A 19,420-nucleotide genomic window follows, 5' to 3' on the forward strand; every position below is an offset into this window, starting at 1 on the left:
CAGGACGCTGTAAAAGCCTCATTGCACGTTATCGCAAACGCTTGGTTGCAGTTGTTGCTGCTAAGGGTGGCCCAACCATTTATTAGGTTTAGGGGGCAATCACTTTTTCACACAGGGCCATGATGGTTTGGATTTTTTTCTTCACCTTTTAATAATAAACACCTTCATTTACAAATTGCATTTTGTGTTTACTTGTGTTGTCCTTGACTATTGTTTAAATTGGTTTGATGTTCCGAAACATTTAAGTGTGACAAACATGCAAAGGAACAGGAAATGAGGAAGGGGGCAAACACTTTTTCTCACCACTGTAATTACTGGCCGCGACCCCTACCTGTTTAGTAAGATGTTGCCTAATAATGCAAGTATCAGGAATTCTGAGACTCAAATTATATTATGTTTGAAACAAAAATGCATGCAATGAAAAATTGACTGCTTTTGTCATCAAATCTAATTTGCATTTTGTTGGCAAGCAGCCAACAAGTGAGATAAAACCCTCCAAGGCCAACCTTCACCCCTGCGTCATCCATTACAATCTGGGAAAGTACAACTTGTCAGATGTTTTTGCTTACATAAATATGTGCCTGTCAAACAATTAAATGTATAACTTGGGGTTTGCAGCTTTTGGGCCAACAAATTAAGTACTTTAAAGATTTCACTCTGGGCTCTGATGTCTTGTGATGAGCATTTTTTGATCTAGAGACTAAAGAATTACTTTGATTGTTTGAAAAATAAAAGTTGTACTCTCATTAAGCCATACTTTCCTATATGATTTAACACACTATTTTGTAAAATACACCTTCCTTTATAAAACTTCTTGGTAATTGATGTGTGTTCTGATATGGTTCAGTTGCAGTGTGTATGTTGTCAGCCAAACCCTATTTGGGGCTTTTGTTGCAGCTGAAGCCGAATCTTGTGCTGCATGCATAAACTACTGTGGCCCCAAACAAAGATTCTATAATTAAACTGATTTGAGTGATTGGTATACAGACACAGTGTCTGATAGCGATTTTATAACAGTACTTTCCTTTTATGTCAGTGCTCCTACACTGAGAAGCAAACATATCTATATTGCAGTCATTAGGTCTGTTGTGTAACACTATTCCATCTATAGGCCATTATCACATTAAAGCAGCTCACTGCACAGACAGAATCTCTAAAGATAACATACCCTTTTTATTTGAAACTAACTGTTAAAAACAGCATGCACAGAAAGTCCACATTTCAACATATATGCAAAACAATACTGACACAACCTTGTTTACCCTCTCTCCTATCATAACACATTATGAGTTATGCTTACCTCCTCCAGATAGCATTTTTCCACTGCCTGCCCAATTAATATGGAAGTTTCCATAGTATCCTGGCACTGTGCCTAAATATAGGACACTGAGAAAGCCAAGAAATCAGCTGGTACTGCATAATATTTACTGTGGTATTCAAATGTCAAAAGATGTGGGCCTTAATTCATAAAAGTATCATATGTCAACAATTATTCAGTGATTGTAATGTGGACAGAAGGTGTTTAACATCCTAATATGACCAAAAGCATCTTACTGGCAGAAAAAGCATTAAAACCACCCAAGAAGAACAGATTGCCCTGTTCCGTTTTGGTTACTACATGGGATGAACTAAAAGGGCAGTGCTCTCTGTCCTTACGTTTTTTGTTTTTTTCTATTTAATTTAACTTCCATTTAGTTTCTTGAACATGTCAACTAGTTGGGCTAACCAACGCTTGTTTAGCTCTCATCCCGATTGAAGCCTTGCAGCGCCGGGAGACTGAGGCAGACAGACAGGGGTGTGCTAGCCAGCTAAAGTACCATTAGTTTAGTTGTCTATCTCTACAGCTAACTGATGAATTTGTGAGTTAGCCCAGAGTTGTTAACCGTGGTCAAAACAATCATACCAAAAATAACTGAGCATGTTGAAAAATGTCTTAATCTTATGTTAGAATTAATTAACAGTATAGACCAAGAACATTAGTTTTAGCTACTTCACCCCCAAATTCCACAGGATGTGGAACGGCAGTGGAGTAATTTGGTCGAGCACAGAAACAAATAAAACATCCGGTTAATTTTCAAAATAAAGATAGGCCGTGCTCACGGCGGATCATGTTTCCCTGCACTAGAGTGGTGGGCGATACTGCAAAATTTGGTATCGATCCGATACCAAATACATATAGGGTCCGTATTGCCGATACCGATACCAATACGATACTTTTTATTTAAAAAAATACTTTTGTGTAGGGGAGAGCATTTCATTATTTCTGAGGTGAATGAATGATCAATTCTTTAGGCAATATTTTTTTATTAATGTATTGAAGTGCACAAAATTATTAGATATTAGGCACTGTAGAATGAATACAAACCAAATTTTACAGCCTTTTTAAAAAATAAATAAATAAAGAATAACAAACATTTCACGATGTCTTATTCTTGAGCAATCACACTAACTAATGCACAAGACGCAATATGACATGACTAACATAATATTAGCCTACTTTTACAAGCTAGCTGGGTATTCTCTGCCTCTCTGAAATGACTCTCCCAACGAACTCTGTCTCTGTGCCGGGGGTCTGGAAGTGGATTGATTTCCCTCCTCATTTCTTCGTTTTTGTAGATCAGCATTTTCCTTGTCATGTGTTTTTAAGTGTTTGTATAGGTTTGTAGTGTTGCCACAGTATTGAATGCTCTTTTTACACGTATCACAAGTTGCAGTATTACCATTTAGTGCCGTAAAATAGCACCACAGAACACTTCTCTTCCTCTCGGCCATCCTGATCTCTCATTCAATGTGCTATCAGTCTCGCTGCTCCTCTGCGCGTTGTGTCAGTGAGTCACGTGACGACACAACAACGAATCACAGCAGAGGAGCAGGAGGGGGAGGAGGAGCAACGTGGGCCAAGATGTGAAAGCGCCGTTTGCTCAGGAAGGTGGAAGACACAAGTTAAGTATAGTGAACGTAGAGGAGAGATATCTAAATTAAAATATCGATTCAATTACAGTTGTATCAATCAAATACCAATACCAGCGTTGGTATCGATACTATCGATATTTAGATCGATCCGCCCACCCCTACTGCACTACACCTTGAAAACACAGCACAGAGTTGTTTCCTCTCTACTCCTCTGGATGAAAACAAACTTTTGTTGTTTTGTGGTTCTATTCCACATGACTTTGCGAGATCTCGTGGGTCCTCTTAACTTCAGCTGTCAGTCATGGCTGCAGCCATTCTGCAACAAATTTGGACCTGCTGGGTGTTGACGGACGGCATCCTGTGGAATTTGGGGATTACAGTAAGAATCAAGAAACCTTTCCTCTTCTGTCCCCCTACAAGTTGGAAGAGGAATTGTCCATTACTGTTATCCTTACCATTATTCTTATGTCTCATTCAAACAAGTGAATGAACCACTGAAACGATTTTGGAAACATTAATTTAAGGTACAAAATAATATTTGGTGTTGAATTGATAGACATTGAAATCAATTGATATCAATAAATAAGGTGTCTGTTTAACTGCCAATGTTGCCCTCCCCCCCAGCCAAAAGAATTTAGAAAAAATTGTGAAACAAACCGAATCCTGGGTTCTGTGTATCGTTACAGCCCTAGTACGTATTGATTAATTTTAGATAACCCGCTACTTCACCTGTCTGTCTGTGCACTCACTCTTTGCTACTAATACGACATTCATTTCTCTGTGTAATGTAATCACAGCCGGAAACTGTCCTCTACGATGTTGATGAAAATGAGATCATCCAGTTTTAGAAACTAGTGATATACAGTTCTAACCTCCCAAGACAATAGTAAAAATTCTGTGGTGCTGAAAAAAAAAACTTTTGGCCTGTAGAACACTTTCAGCAAGGAACTGTTCTGCTATGAGTGATGCTGAAATCTGGAAGTTAGCTCAGCCACAAAACAAAATTAAAACACTTCAAAACTCCACAGGCAACATCGAATATATGTTTATCTAGGACCATCAAGCAATAAGTCATTAGAGCACAACTCATAAGAAATTGGAACAACCACTTGAACATGCTTTATTTAGTCATTAATATAGAATATGAAGCAGTAAGTCTTAGAAAGTATGGGTGTCCCTAATGCTATGGCATTTCCACAATGTACATATCATCATTGTCCAACAAAGTCTAGTACAACTTCTGGGAGTTTTCTATTGTCCATGTCAACAGGCTTATGCAGTATGGACCTATTACAAGATTTGAACTCCCTGCAACATTTTATGCATTACTGCACGGTGTTCCATGAAGAACTTAGCTTGAGGTCTGACCTCAATACCAAATCCTAAAATATTTTCCAAGCTTTCCTAAGGCACTGGCTTTGCTAAAGGCAAACTGACATCAACAAACTTTTCAAGGAAAGGATGAAATTCAGTTGGTAAACATTTATAAAATTGTGAAAATAACCACACTCAAGTCCAGTTAGCACCATGAATGTTTGAATGATTTCAATCCCTGAACCATGTGCATCCCAACCCACATGGGCTCACAAGGCACTATGAAGCAACAGCAATAAAGACGATCACATGTCAAACCGTAACATAAGGATCCAGAAATTTAACATTGTAAAAGGTTTTACTTGTACAAAGGATATAGTGTAACATCTGTGCTGCAATGCATTAACTGTAAATGTTGCTCCCCCATGCCTTAGGGCTTAAGACGTTGACCATGAATTGCAACTTCCCCAGTTTGAGAATGGATGGCAACATTTGTGGCATTTTTCTGCTGCAAAAAAAGGCATAAAACGTCAAACTTCTTAAACTTTTTTCATAATAGAACACTCCTAACAACACAAAATAAATTGTATCCTTAACAAAATGATTTAAAAAATCCTGCTCTTGAGTAATGCACTGTACTTGCCTACCTCAAATGATAAGGTAACAGTTCTTAATTGAAAATGTCTAAAGATTCAAAGCAAGGTTAAAATGCAAAGCTACTAACAGGTGAAAAGGCTTTTTAAATGTAGCAAAACACAGGATGTAGTAGTGAAATAATAAATACGTAAAAGCACAGGTGGTAATTCTCAATTAAATCAATTTATTAGGAATGCTTAATTTAATAAAAAAATTAAATGTTGATATGATAAGGCACATCCAAATTATTATGTTAACTAACAATCTTGGTAAATGATAAGTAGTTTTCTTCAGAAATGTAGTCCATTAAAAATGCTTTAATGGTCAGGTCTGCTCAACACAGACCTGATCAAAAAGGCATAATTACGGTAAAGGAAAGAAAACACAACCCTACAATATGTAGGTAAAGATGAAAACAGGGGAGACCGTGTCACAGATTGAGTCACGTTGCTCGACACTGTTGCACGCTGTTTTTAGCAGGCTGGCCGAGCTTTGGCCCAGCTGCAGGCGGCACGCTTTCACTTTCATGTTGCTCAGCCACACAGTCCTGCATCCTCCATCCATCCTCCATCTCTCCCTGTTTCATATCTCTCATCTTTCATTCCTCTTTCCCTGTCGTGCTATCACCATCTACCCCCTCTCTCATGCCACTATTCTTCCTCTTCTCTTCCACTGACCACAGCCATCACTCTCATTATTTTATAAGACAAGGTTGTTAAAAAGTCCTACAAGAGAAAAAAAAAGAGCTACTATGTTGCTGAATAGTTAAAATGGCTGATGATAACACTGTTTAAGAGGCAAAGGAAGTTACATTTGAAATACTGTTTGACAAAATGTGTAACTATAGACTGAAACAAATATCCTTAGCTGTCTTAGCCATGTATTTGTATTATTATTTTATTTATAACGACAAGGCACATTAATCTAACATTAACACCAGAGCACCAGGAAAAGGCAACTATAGGTTTATGGACAGACAGAAGACAAGATGCCATAAAGACAGCAACCCAAATAGCTTACCAACAACAAGAAATGAGCTGGTGTGATAGTGATGCACACAAAAAGCCATGGGTCATGGTAATGTGTAGCTGAACAAAACCGAACATGAAATGCTTTAAATAAGCTAAAAAAACGTAATCCCTGTAATCTTTTGAAACTTTAAAATAGTTATTTTATAATAGTACGAATCACCTGTTTTTATTGGATAACATGGACGTGTACACAGTAGTACAGAGGTAAAGTCATGATATTACCATATTTCAGGAGAGGTTTTGTTTCTCCAGTGGATTAATATTTCTAACGTGCTGAATGGCTTTGCATTAGGTTTTCAAGTTTGTGGGCGTACTGACAGCTGACAAAATTTGTGAATTGATTTTTAGCCCGTGTGCTCTCATTCTAGTTTTAAGTTAAATCTAGGGAAGCTGACTTCAAAGTCCCTTTTACCTCAATCTTGCGGTACATCGCCACAACAAAAGGTGAAAAGGAATTGTGACTTTATCCCCCTACCTCAGTGACCCATACTCTAAAAACGCTTATGTGAGTTAGACAGCTTAGCCCTGTCATTTTTCTCCATTTTACTGGTTTTCATCCTACTGCCGCTTGCATATACGGTCATTCAAAAAGAAGCTGATGCCTTGAAAATGACAGGGAATTACTTTAATTTCTTAGCCGCCATGTTAAAGCAAAGCCAACAACTTCCTCAATTGTATGAAAATTATGCATTCACACCTTCATTCTGCTCTATCTTTTAAGGATTTCTTGCAAGCTTTGGAAACTGTTCAAGAACCTAGAATAAACCTGTGGAAACATGTTTCACTACTTCACGCTCTCTGCCTGTCTCACTCCTCCTGGTCTCTGAGATGTTGAAGTGTCTCTCACTCTTCTGGCATAGAAACAATTCTGTCTCTTTGTACCTTATTGTATCTTTAGATGTCTTAATTGAATGGCAACAGATTGATTGGCGACCCGTTCTATGATCAGTCAATGCTCATCCCTGGTCTGCTACATAACCCCACCGTGTCTAGCAATTATCCTTTTACAATATGCATGTGGACGTACAATGCGAGAGATGCATAATTAAAGCTTATCACCATGCTGGTTCGGTCAGTTCGGTCTTGACTTCAACATTCATGGGCTCGCCAACCTACTGTAAAGATAATGTCTAATTTCTTCAATGTCTTTCTGTTCTGATCATATAAACAAACTAAAAATGACCATTTTGTGTAAGCACTATCAGTTGGAGGACATACTACCAGTTGCAGGACCCATGATATTCTTTTCTCCCACTTAGCATATTAGCTCTTGATGAGTAACAGACTTTTCAGTGTTTCGTAGTGGTGCAGTTGCCGGTTGCATTGTCACAACCTGCATGGTATTGGAAAGTACTACAGTAACCTGTAGTACTTTCAGCCAACAGCAGAGGACTCTGTTCCTGCTGTGTGTTTGACTTGTCTGAATATCCTTGGTTCTGGTCATAAACCTGTGATCAGAATATTTACAGCTTTCACCTTAATACAACCTCTAAGTTATCTATTTCCTTATTACTGTGTAAAAGGCATCAGGAAGAAAACTATTTAACTCAGTACTACCCCAATTTGTTAAATAGACAAATAACCTACTGCAAACATTTTTAAAAGCAGAGTACCGAGCCAACGATACCAAACCCAATTATCTCATCACAACAGTAGTACATATCGGAATTTTAAGATTGTCTACACCTCTGGTCAGTCTCATCACATGAATATAGCTGACAAAAGAGAGTGCCAAATGACAAACCATGAGGTGAGCAGGAAGTGTTAAGCCTCTTCAAAGTCAATGTAAAGCCTGCTTGCAGTATTGTGCCCTCTATCCTTAGTTTGGGTTTGTAAGGATTAGAGACATCTAAAAGAGATTTTTTCTAAAGGCCAGCCATGCTTGACTTTCAGCATATAAGACCTACATACGGGGAATTATTACATGAATAACATACTGTGGTTGCACAAAAAAGCTATATGACACGAATAGAATGCATTATATATGTATTGGATTACTCACAGCTTTAAAAAACAATACTTCTAGACATCCTTATAACTCACTTCATGATAAGCTTTGTGTACTGAACCTTTTGAAATACAATATGAAATTAGTCCCTTGATTGTGAGTCTGATGAAATTTATTCACAAAAACCAAACTAAAGTACAGAAAGTCTGATTTTGAAAATTTTCAGAATGTTTGTCTAGAATCCTAAAAAAAACTATTAAAGACTCATTTATTTTGAATCCTAAAAATAGTTATTGATTAACAGCACAAATATGCTGACCATACACAAGTGTAAAAAGTATTAGTATCTCATTCATTTTTCCTTTGTTTGGGCCACATCGAGTTAGAAGATTACTAAAAAGACCAATTGCAATACAGCATGTGGCACTACCGGACTTTCATTTGACAGCAGGGCTGCTATGTCTGGGCTCCAACAACTTGGCAACAGAAGCAGAGGAAAAAAATGTATTCTTGTAAGAATTGCGATTCCTATCTTCTGAGATTCTGAAGGGATTTGCAACTTCCAGGAATAGATTTTTTCCCCCCACTACAAAATAACCTAGATATTGCCTAATACACTGAATTGTCATGGTAAAGTAATGGACTTATTCAAACAAACAGCAGACTAGTGTAGAGTTTAATTATTATATAATGTTTATCCATATATTTTAACTTGCACTGTTTTATGTCTTAGAATCTTTTCGTTGCTTGTGTGTTTCTGTTTTATACAACTTTAATAAGCATTGCTGCAGGGGAAATGGAAAATCAACTTTGAATCGAATCATAACCCCAAGAATTGGCTTTGAATCTAATCGTATGAAACCAAAAGATCAACAGCCCTAGTGCAGTGCCAGTGTCATATTGAACAAATAATAGCAAAGATAGGGACCCTGGTTTTTTTACAACTTACTCAATTACATCACCTGTTGGAATAAAATGATTTCAATAGAAGTGGAGTTGGATTCATATCATTGTTGTGCCAATGGACGATATCATTGTCCAACCATCACAATGGAGAGACACCAAGCCATGCCCCCCCCACCCTGTCGGACACACGCTAATCTTAGTGGATAGAAAATTGACAACTGCATTGGTCTTGACCCTCCTGTTGTCCTTGGGTCAAATTTGACCCCTTTCTTAAAAATGTCTATATCTGAAATGTTGGTTTAATTTGAACCAATTTCCCACAAAGCAACAAAAGAGTTAAACTAACAAAGACACTTGCGGTGAGACATTGCTGAACCCCTAATTGTTAGTATACTTGTGATGAGAAAAAGTAGCTGGTTTAAATCCTATATTAAAAAATCACATTTATTTATTGACTTTATACTTCACTGTATGTACACTTTGCTCAAGGTTATTTTAGCAGTAAGACCAATGGTGGTTACAGCTACACCGTGACTGATTACTGACAATAACTGGATTGGCCCGATGTAATATGAGGACATTAAGCTAAATGGAAAGGATTACATGCAAGAGAAATGTTCTGCAAGTGTGTTGTGTCATGCCGCACCATCATTTCTCTGGACCTTTAAGATATTTCAGACTAGGGAGAAAAAAGTAGGAAATATATTCATGGCAATAAATAGTGACAGTAGTAAGACTTACAATTTCATTAGATGGTGAGGAGTCCAAAGATGGGGTGTTACAGAGAATCTTGAGAAGGCTGGATAAGTAAGGCAAAAGCTTTAGAGAAGATGGGTGGGCCTAGTCTTAGTGAATTGACGGATACTTTGTCAGAAAATTAGGTCAACAAGTAAATTTTAATTTTGTTACATCGTGCATGACATTAAATGCTAGTGATGGACTGCTCCCCTCCTGTTATGGGGCAATGCTTGAAATGATTTTTTTTTAGTGAAATACATGTGAAGATGTGTTTGTAACAATAGACTTGTTTATTCCCTTTTTCATTCATGAAAGCACTTATCACACACACATGCATTATCATCCAAGCTACCAGCGCTGCTTTAGCCAGACAGGCTAGCCACATAGTTCTTTTACAATCTGTTGCAAATATTATGGTATAGATAATTTACTGCTAGATATTTGCTGTGCAAAAAGTTCTAAATAGTTGGAGTGCTCCTTTACACAATATTTTAATGCTGTTAAGCTGAGGTTTGTTTTTCTTGTCTTTCACCTTCATGTCAAGGCCAACTCTAAACTAATTGCTCCTGTGATTTTGCTCACATACAAACAAACATGTAACATGTAAACCACATTACTCAGTGATGCATCTTTATTAAATTTTAATTTGCAAATTTGTCAGCATCAACAATGTTTTGGAAAACGGCTTACTCTATGTTATAGTTTTATTGTCTGTGTCTATCTATGTGCTTTGGGTGACTTCTATGAATGTTACACACAAGGACAGAACTTGCTTAGAGAAGTGTATGTGTGCGTACATAATTTGCAGGTATGATGTGAACTAGGTACAAGTGTGGGTTTAAACGGTGTACAGCAGGCATAAAGAAATTGAAAAAAAGGTTAATACTGAGAGCTGGTATGGACAACGGTTGTTTGTGGGAAGAAAGAGCCTAGTGTTGCACCTTCCGAGGGCTATTTCACAAAACCTAGATAGTAGATTAATTTGTGATTTTCCAGTTATCCTTTCTGAATTTAGCCGTGACTCAGTTCCATGAAAGCAGTGGCACATGTTATGATGGAGATCATGCTGTGTAGCTAGCCCACTGCAGACCAGGCTAACAGAGAGGCTAATCTCTTTGGTCAGAAGTCACCTCAATGTATTTTGCCTTATTTTGTTAGCCTGCATTAAAATACCACAGGTACATATTGCCATTCAGGTAAGTACTGTTGATTCTATCAACACTGTGCCCATTATTTGTGTATGTATTCAATGAATATATTATTGCTGTTACTGAGACTAAAAATGATAAAGTTGCAACGGTACACGGTAAACCTAATAATGTGTGGTTATTAGGTTTTCTAATTTTACAATCCTCCAAAAATATAGTCCCAGTTCACTGGACCAGTATTTATTTGTACAAAGATATGAATTATACTCAACAGATTTTTAAGCAATTTCAGTGGAGGGGAAAGAAGCCTCTATGGCTATTCAGAATCCTCCCCTTAAACAAAAGATAAAAAACTAAAAAAAGCATACAAACAAGGAAACATAACCCACAAAATGTATACATTTAAAAAAAAATAAATGCATGTAAAAAGACAAGGCAAACACAAACCATTGAGTAAGACAAATACAATCCACAGAATTAACCAAGTAAAAGAGCTCAAAAGTCCCGCCCAAATTAACAACTGGAGTATGAGCCATAAAATTGTAACCATTGGTGGTAGACTTAAAACCAGCTACCACAAGACTGAGCAAATGTATATGCTCATATAGACACCAAAGGTTCATGGGCCACCAACCTTGTTTTGAGATAAATGTCTTTTATTTGTGATGTCATGGATAAGTACTTCATTACCCACAATCCTGAACAATCACGCAATGATTGGTGGAACTCATGTCATGTGACTGTTTGGTTAAACCCCGAGAAAGTCCATGAAAATATTTGCTGCTGTACTGTGTAGGCTACTGTAACGTTACTGTCTACTGTGTGAGCTTTGATAAAAAGAAGAAAATAAAACCTGTTTCTGCACGGTAGACTTATCAGTGCGATCATGAGCTCCTTGGCTGATGATGGCTTTTTTCAAGCACGTGAACAAGAGTCAGCCAAAAAGGTGAAAACCACTCTAAAATGGGGTCTCGTTATTGAATGTAGTGGTTCCGAGGGTCAGCTTGTGGATTTTGTAAGGGCCAGCATGACAAGACCTACAAAGTTGTGGTGGGTTTTGCAGGGAGGTTGGTAACGTTAGTTAATATTATCCACTCACCTTAGCAAGACTACTGTAGCCTTCATACTGTATGAGTCATGTCAATCATTACACGATTACTACTGAAAGAACTGCTATGACCTTTACAGTCACGTTATAAAAATCACTGGGTTTGGAGGAAAAAGTGTGTGAGGCTGTCATCTGATTGAAAGTTGTTCATGAAGATCTTTCATGGCTGTGTCTTCGACTATATTGTTCAGTGGTTTATGGGATGAGTAGTTCCTTTGCAGTCTTGCACCTTTGACTTTTTGGGATTTACTGTTTGTTTTTTCACTCAAAATGATTTGTTTATGAGTCACGTCATAGCAGGACTCTTTTTTTATACAGATTTTTTCAGAGAAATGGGAAATTGACTTCCGAATCCCAAGGTCTCTTGGAGTGACTGTTGACTGTTGAGTCAACAGTCACTGACTGTTGAGCTCCATACCTTAAGGTTCATTGTTGCTGCAAAACAATTATGTTTTCAGCTACATACCAAAAACTAATGTTTGTATGCAATATTGTTCTGATGACTGGCCTTTTCTACTGATAACTGTGTTCATGGATGTTTGCTTCCTCTTCTCTCAGTTTCCTTTCCAACCCCCTGTGTCTTTTTGCCCCAGGTCAGAGAGGTGGCTTTGGTATTTGGCCAAACTTATGGATTGCAAAGAGGAAATACGACCTAGCCAAAACAAACTGCATCACCTGTTACTGGCAGGAGGAAAGAAATTGTGCACCCATAATTTGCTTATGGTTTGCAAATTAAGGGCTGAATTTGCTCCTAGCTTTTTCTGCATCTGTCTCTCCTTTTCTATTCCCCTTGACGCCTTACTTCCTCTGTTAGAGAAAATTTGTGAGAAAGTAAGCTATTAAATTGTTGAATATGTGAAGCAGAGAGGGTATTAAGCGCACATGTGAATTATCCCAATATTTGCATCTGGGTTTCACTGCTAAAAAGGTCCCCCACCACTTCTACAACACAATTCCAATTTCACCTAGCGGATAATTGTCAATTCAACCAGGAGTGTAAATTCTATCAGTAACCCCCATCAATCCTCCCTCGCACATATACGCTCATATTCTATCTGGCTCGTTTGTTTGCCAGAATGACTTGTTTCAGTGAGAAGGATGGAGGTGATCCTTTTCCAAAATGTTACATTTTCATTGCTATCCCTGATATTGACATTTCTTTTTTTTTTTAATCTAAATGCTTAGAGATAGCTTTAGCTCAGATCTGCTCTATTACAATACTATGGAAGCCTGAAGAATAAGATCCCCAGGTGTTCTTGTACGGTGCGGGTCACACTGACAATAGACAATTGCTCAGTTACTGCAGGAAATTCTGCCAGATGCATGCATTTTCCGTTTGCTTCCGCTTTCTTTGTGTAGGAATTTTAAATTTGGTGGATTTATGAGGACTAGTGTTGACTGCTTCTCAGAGCTCTGCATGGTAAATTGAGAGAGCTAGCTAGATTTTTTGTCCAATATGAGTTTTCTCCATTTTGCAGCATTTCTCTGCTTTAGCACAGCCCATGACGATTCTGACTGATTTAAAGAAATGCCGTTAAGAGAGCACGTTTTCCTCCGATCCCAGAATTCTATGTGGAATAGCCAGACCCCATGGAGGGTGTAGTGGCACGAGGAGTGAGCAGTAAGAGAAAATTAAGTCACGTCTGATCTATTGGGCCTCTGTCAGATGGACATACTGGGATGGGCAGAAGTCATGGAGGACTCAATGACACACACTAACTAGATATACCATCACTGATAAAGGCTGCATCGAATGTAGGTATTGTAAGAGATGACATGGTTGAAGATTAAAGCTGGACGTGGTATGGTACTTTAGATTAAACAAATTTGTATAATCAACCTCCATAGGAAGGTCAGAAATGTTTAGCTACAGAAATGCAGCACATTCAGAAGCTAAAAAGGCTAAAGCTAATGAACGCTGTACATTTTTGCATGGCTGCTTGAACCATGATATACTAATACCATGCAATACTGAAGTGGTATTCAGACAATGTAAACATGGTCGTTTCAAAGTAAAGGGATGGCACATTATGTATCATAGGGTTGGGCAATTGATCACAATTAATATATGTTTAGTAATAAACTTATATAATGTTGTTACTGGCTAAGTAGAACAAAGAAACACAGGCTAACCTAGCTCATAACATTAAATATCTTTCCTATCTTCAGGGAGTTGTGCTGTGTTAAACTGACTCACCCAGCCGCAGTGTCATTTTGCGTTCTGGAGCCAGGTCTGCAAGTGTTGGTCATCGCCATGCGACAGCCTGCCCCAAGCAGCTCAAGCGTCTCTCATTCACTTCCCCACCAGACTGTTCCTTGGTGTGTAGTTCAGGTTTTAAAAGGTGTATTTACGAAAAGTTGTGATGTGGGAAGTCTTTCACTCGCAAGTGGCCTGTAGTGTCCATCCGCTTGAGGCTCTCTGCCTCTGCTTCCTGATCAATCTTCAATGAATATGAAAGGCCTGTTTTAACATTGTTAACAAGGCTATTTGTCCATGTGCTTCTTCTCTGCCAATATTAAATATTATATGTACTTTGAGGGATTTTGAGGGACTTAGCATAATCAGAAGCTCATTTGCATTTTTCTGCATTTGGCACTTCACTTTTGTATGAATGTTGCAAGAGGAACCTTTTTACTGCAGTGTGGTGATATCAAGGTCATGAGTTTACACTCATCTGCTTTCCTGAAATATTGGTGAGAAATCAATACAGGGCCCAAGTTGAGTCTTCCACACAGTATGCTCTCTTTTATGAAAAAGAGGTGCATAAATTCAAAGATTGTTTTCAACAGTGTATTGAAAAACCTGTTACAGTTTACTGAACAAAACTGAAAAATTGTTTTTTTGGTAAATCAGCAAACTCAAATGCACTGGGGGTATGCAGTTGCAATGGGTTTGTGTCTGATGTCCAGGAAAGTAAACACTAATTACATTTCTGTAATTTAATTTAAATTCAAAACATGCCATCTTATGGTGTTAAGAGGCCTGAACATGAAGAATTCAGCCACTGAAAGAGACGAAAGTAGAAAAAATACAAGAAGTTTAAAGTCCCAATAATTGCTAATAAAATATGGGGACATAGAGCTGCTACCTGTGGGGGTAACCAGCCCATTAAAAGCTGTCCAAAAGGCTTAAAATTACTGTCAATAATTAAACTGACAAATAAAAGTAATATCCACTATCGTGCTGTTACCAAAATGTATTAAATCTTTTCACACATGCAAATATCAAGACAATCTTGATTGTGCATTGAAACCTAAAAAGGTGCAAATAAAACAACATTCACTTAAATGTTAATTAAGGGCTCAGTTGATAGCTGAACAGTAGTACAGCATAATTCTATCAACGGGGGGAAAGTCTTTTAAGCAAAAGTGGAGGCGAGGACCACAAAAATGACGTTGGTTGATTAAAAGGGTTACATGACATCAGATTAATGCAAAAACTATGTATGTTGGTCTTCATTAGCAGTAACTTAACCGGACTAATTTAAGGAAAAATTAAAAGGTAAGAGAAAAGCAGATATGATCTACAGTAGAAACCACACACACACACACACACACACACACACACACGCAGGCAGCAGGGATAGCAATTAACCTTTCTGATCTCCTGCTAGCCACTCAACTTTTTTTATCAGCTACTTTTTTGTTTTTGTATAACAGCATGGGAAAAATAATACAACTACATCTACAATACTCAAGCTTTCATGTTTCATGTTCATTTCACATGGCAAAGTCTTGCACACACATAGCACAGACCCCACACACATACCGTAAAGTTCCATTTAATGAGTTGGGCAGATAAAACAAAAAGTAAAAACATTCCTCCACCCATCCTCATCCCCAGTCCCATTGTAAACTTTCACTGGTTCATCTTTCACCATATATTTATCAGATTGCAATAGAACCGGAGTAACACCAAAAACAAGAGACACTATCACATTGGGCCGTGGTGGGAATCACTGGGCACCTCACGATTTGATTTAGATTCAGAGGAACAATTCGATTCTAAACTGATTACCATTGCAATAATTTTTGATTTATTTTTTACATTTCCATGTGATTTAAAAAATACAAATTTACATGTAAATCTGAGTTTATTTCTCAGCTTGCTAATCCCTTCCTGGACAAAGCTTAGATTTTGACATATGCAGCATTTGTCACACACAACTTTTAATTAAATGTTTTGTCTACTGAGGTTTTTATTTTGGAATCATTCCATGCTTAAACATGCTTGTAAAAGTCACCTTCTCTTATAGTAATCTTCCATGTCAGAGACTTAGTCATGTTTAAAGGGCATTCTTAGAACATGAAACATGTGGTCAGATGTAATGTGATAAAGAAGATGAACAGCCTATATGTGTTTTGCCTAATTATTTAATTTACACTCACCTAAAATATTATTAGGAACACCTGTTCAATTTCTCATTAATGCCATTATCTAATCTACCAATCACATGACAGCTGCTTTAATGCATTTAGGGGTGTGGCCTTGGTTAAGACAATTCTCCTGAACTCCAAACAGAAGGTCAGAATGGGAAAGAAAGGTGATTTAAGCAGTTTTGAACGTGGCATGGTTGTTGGTGCCAGACGGGACGATCTGAGTATTTCACAATCTGCTCAGTTACTGGGATTTTCACGCACAACCATTTCTAGGGTTTACAAAGAATGGTGTGAAAAGGGAAAAATATCCAGTATGCGGCAGTCCTGTAGGCGAAATTGCCTTGTTGATGCTAGAGGTCAGAGGAGAATGAAATAACGACTTGTTACAACCGAGGTATGCAGTAAAGCATTTGTGAAGCCACAAAACGCACAAGCTTGAGGCGGATGGGCTGCAGCAGCAGGAGACCCCACCGGGTATCCTCCCCATTCCATTCATTAAATATCAGACAATAAACAGTTAAGGTCATGTATATAGACAGTTGAGAAAAGAATTAAATATATTTATTTCTATATGTACAGTATATACATACACTGTATATAGTACAGGCCAAAAATTTGGAACCACCTTCTCATTTAATGTGTTTTCTTTGTTTTCATGACTGTTTTACATTGTAGATTATTACTGAAGGAACTAAAACTATGAATGAACACAAATGGAATTATATACTTAACAAAAAGTAAAGTAGCCACCCTTTGCTCTGATTACACACTCTTGGCATTTTCTTGATGAGATTCAAGAGGTAGTCACCTGAAATGGTTTCCCAACAGTTTTGAAGGAGTTCCCAGAATAATCAGCATGTGTCGGCCCTTTTGCTTTCACTCTGCGGTCCAGCTCACCCCAAACCATCTTGTTTGGGTTCAGGTCCAGTTACTGTGGAGGCGCAGCACTCCATCACTCTCTTCTTGGTCTTCTTGGTCAAATAGCCCTTACACAGCCTGGAGGTGTGTTTGGGTTCATTGTCCTGTCGAAAAATAAATGGTCCAACTAAACACAAACTGGATGGAATGGCATGTCGCTGCAGGATGCTGTGGTAGCCATGCTGGTTCAGTATGCTTTCAATTTGGAAAAAATCCCTATCAGTGTCACCAGCAAAGCACCCCCACACCATCACACCTCCTCCTCCATGCTTCACGGTGGGAACCAGACATGTAGAATCCATCCGGTCACCTTTTCTCCTTCACACAAAGCAACGGCGGTTGGAACCAAAGATCTCAAACTTGAATTCATCAGACCAAAGCACAGATTTCCAACGGTCCATTCCTTGTGTTTCTTGGCCCAAACAAATCTCTTTTGCTTTTTGCCTCTCTTTCCCAGATGCTATCTGAACATGAAGGCCTGATTTGCGCAGTCTCCTCTTAACAGTTGTTCTAGAGATGTGTCTGCTTCTAGAACTCTGTGTGGTACTCCTCTGGTCTCTTATCTGAGCTGCTCTTAACTTGCGATTTCTGAGGCTGGTGACTCAGATAAACTTATCCTCAGCAGCCAAGATGACTCTTGGGCTTTCTTTCCTGGAGCTGTCCTCATGTGAGCCAGTTTTGTTGTAACGCTAGTGTAGTGTAGCGATAGTTTTTGTGACTGCACTTGGGGACACATTCAAAGTTTTCCAGACTGACAGACCATCATTTCTCAAAGTAATGATGGCCACTTGTTTCTCTTTACTTAGCTGATTGGTTCTTGCCATAATATGAATTCTAACAGTTGTCCAATAGGGCTGTCAGCTATGTATCAACCTGACTTCTGCACAACACAACTGATGGTCCCAACTCCGTTAATAAGGCCAGAAATTCCACTAATTAACCCTGACAAGGCACACCTGTGAAGTAAAAACCCTTTCAGGTGACTACCTCATGAAGCTCATTGAGAGAACACCAAGGGTTTTCAGAACTATGAAAAGAGCAAAGGGTGGCTACTTTGAAGAAACTATAATACAAGACAGTTATTTCACACTTTTTTGTTAAGTAACTAATTCAATGTGTCTTCATTTTTTAGTTGTGATGCCTTCAGCGACAATCTACATTGTTAATAGTCATGAAAATAAAGGAAACACATTGAATGAGAAGGTGGTTCCAAACTTTTGTCCTGTACTATACTACTAAGTACAGTACAGTATACTAAGAATGTATATATATATATATATATATATATATATATATATATATATTCTTTCAGTCACCGAATTGGTCATGTTAACAATGTAGCATGCTCAGCTAAATGCTAGCACAATAAAACTAAGGTTTAAATTAACACACAAGAAGCACAAGGTCTTGATTGGTACAGAGGATTAAGGTAGCAACACTCCTGTGGAGAACCACAAAGTTGGCTCTCTGCATTTCATCCATTAGGCTATTTTTATGGTGTTTGATGAGCTTTAGAACTTGAGTGACTATGGAATTTAAACCTTGACCATGGACTTAATGGTCAGACCAAGGGGAATGCAAATTAACCATAAGTTTGTTTGAGAGGTGAGTGAAGGATAACTTTAAAAAGAACAGGTTGACAAACCTGCGAGGTCCCAATACATCAGAACTGCACCCGCGACAGGCACAAGCAAACACACACACACACACAAATGCACACAAGGAGATATACAAACACTAATTCACTCACACATCGGATTAGTGAAGCCGCAGGCTCTAAAGCCACAAACAGCAGGAACTTAATTGAAGCAGGCAGGAACCAAAGATTGTCCTGAGCGTGTCAAATGCTTCCCCTTGCCACAGAAATGGTGACACGCGCTTCAGAACCAATGGGTCATCATTATCACATAGATGCATGACACACGAGTCACACTCGATGACTCTCTCTTTTTGTTTCCCCCCCCACTCTTTTTATCATCAATGAGACACATGACTGCTCACAGCTGCAATGCATCAAGGGAGCCATAAAACAGGTCAAAATAAATATTCTCCAGACACATGCTATGGAATAGGACAGTCTCTGATGGACTTCTTAGGAGAGAAAAAGGTGAACCAGGAGAGTGTGTGTGTTTTTTTAAGAAGGAAGGTGTGTACCAGTGTGTACCCCAGAGAGTTACTCTACAATTGTATCATCCAAGTTGGGGATTGGTAGACATAGATGTAGACAAAGACAAAGTCTAATCACTGAAAGCAGTAGAGATTGGTCTGCAAGTATTTTGGCAGCTCACTCTATCACGTTGCATACAAAGTACAGTGGGTACGGAAAGTATTCAGACCCCTTTAAATTTTTCACTCTTTGTTTCATTGCAGCCTTTTTCCA

At 38.3% G+C, this 19,420-nt stretch overlaps 1 long non-coding RNA gene across 1 annotated transcript in view; it reads right to left on the bottom strand.

The window, feature by feature from the left end:
* The window catches only part of LOC117944475, a 13,087-nt gene extending 5,827 nt beyond the window's left edge, over window positions 1-7,260 (bottom strand). The window contains exons 1-2 of the long non-coding RNA XR_004656593.1: window positions 7,249-7,260; window positions 1,147-1,153 (exon numbers count right to left, since the gene is read on the bottom strand). This is a non-coding gene — a long non-coding RNA (uncharacterized LOC117944475). The remainder of the gene's footprint in view (window positions 1-1,146; window positions 1,154-7,248) is intronic.
* Window positions 7,261-19,420: the final 12,160 nt, after the last annotated feature.

The sequence above is a fragment of the Etheostoma cragini genome, chromosome 5, assembly GCF_013103735.1.
Source record: "Etheostoma cragini isolate CJK2018 chromosome 5, CSU_Ecrag_1.0, whole genome shotgun sequence".
In the NCBI taxonomy this organism is placed as follows: Eukaryota; Metazoa; Chordata; class Actinopteri; order Perciformes; family Percidae; genus Etheostoma; species Etheostoma cragini.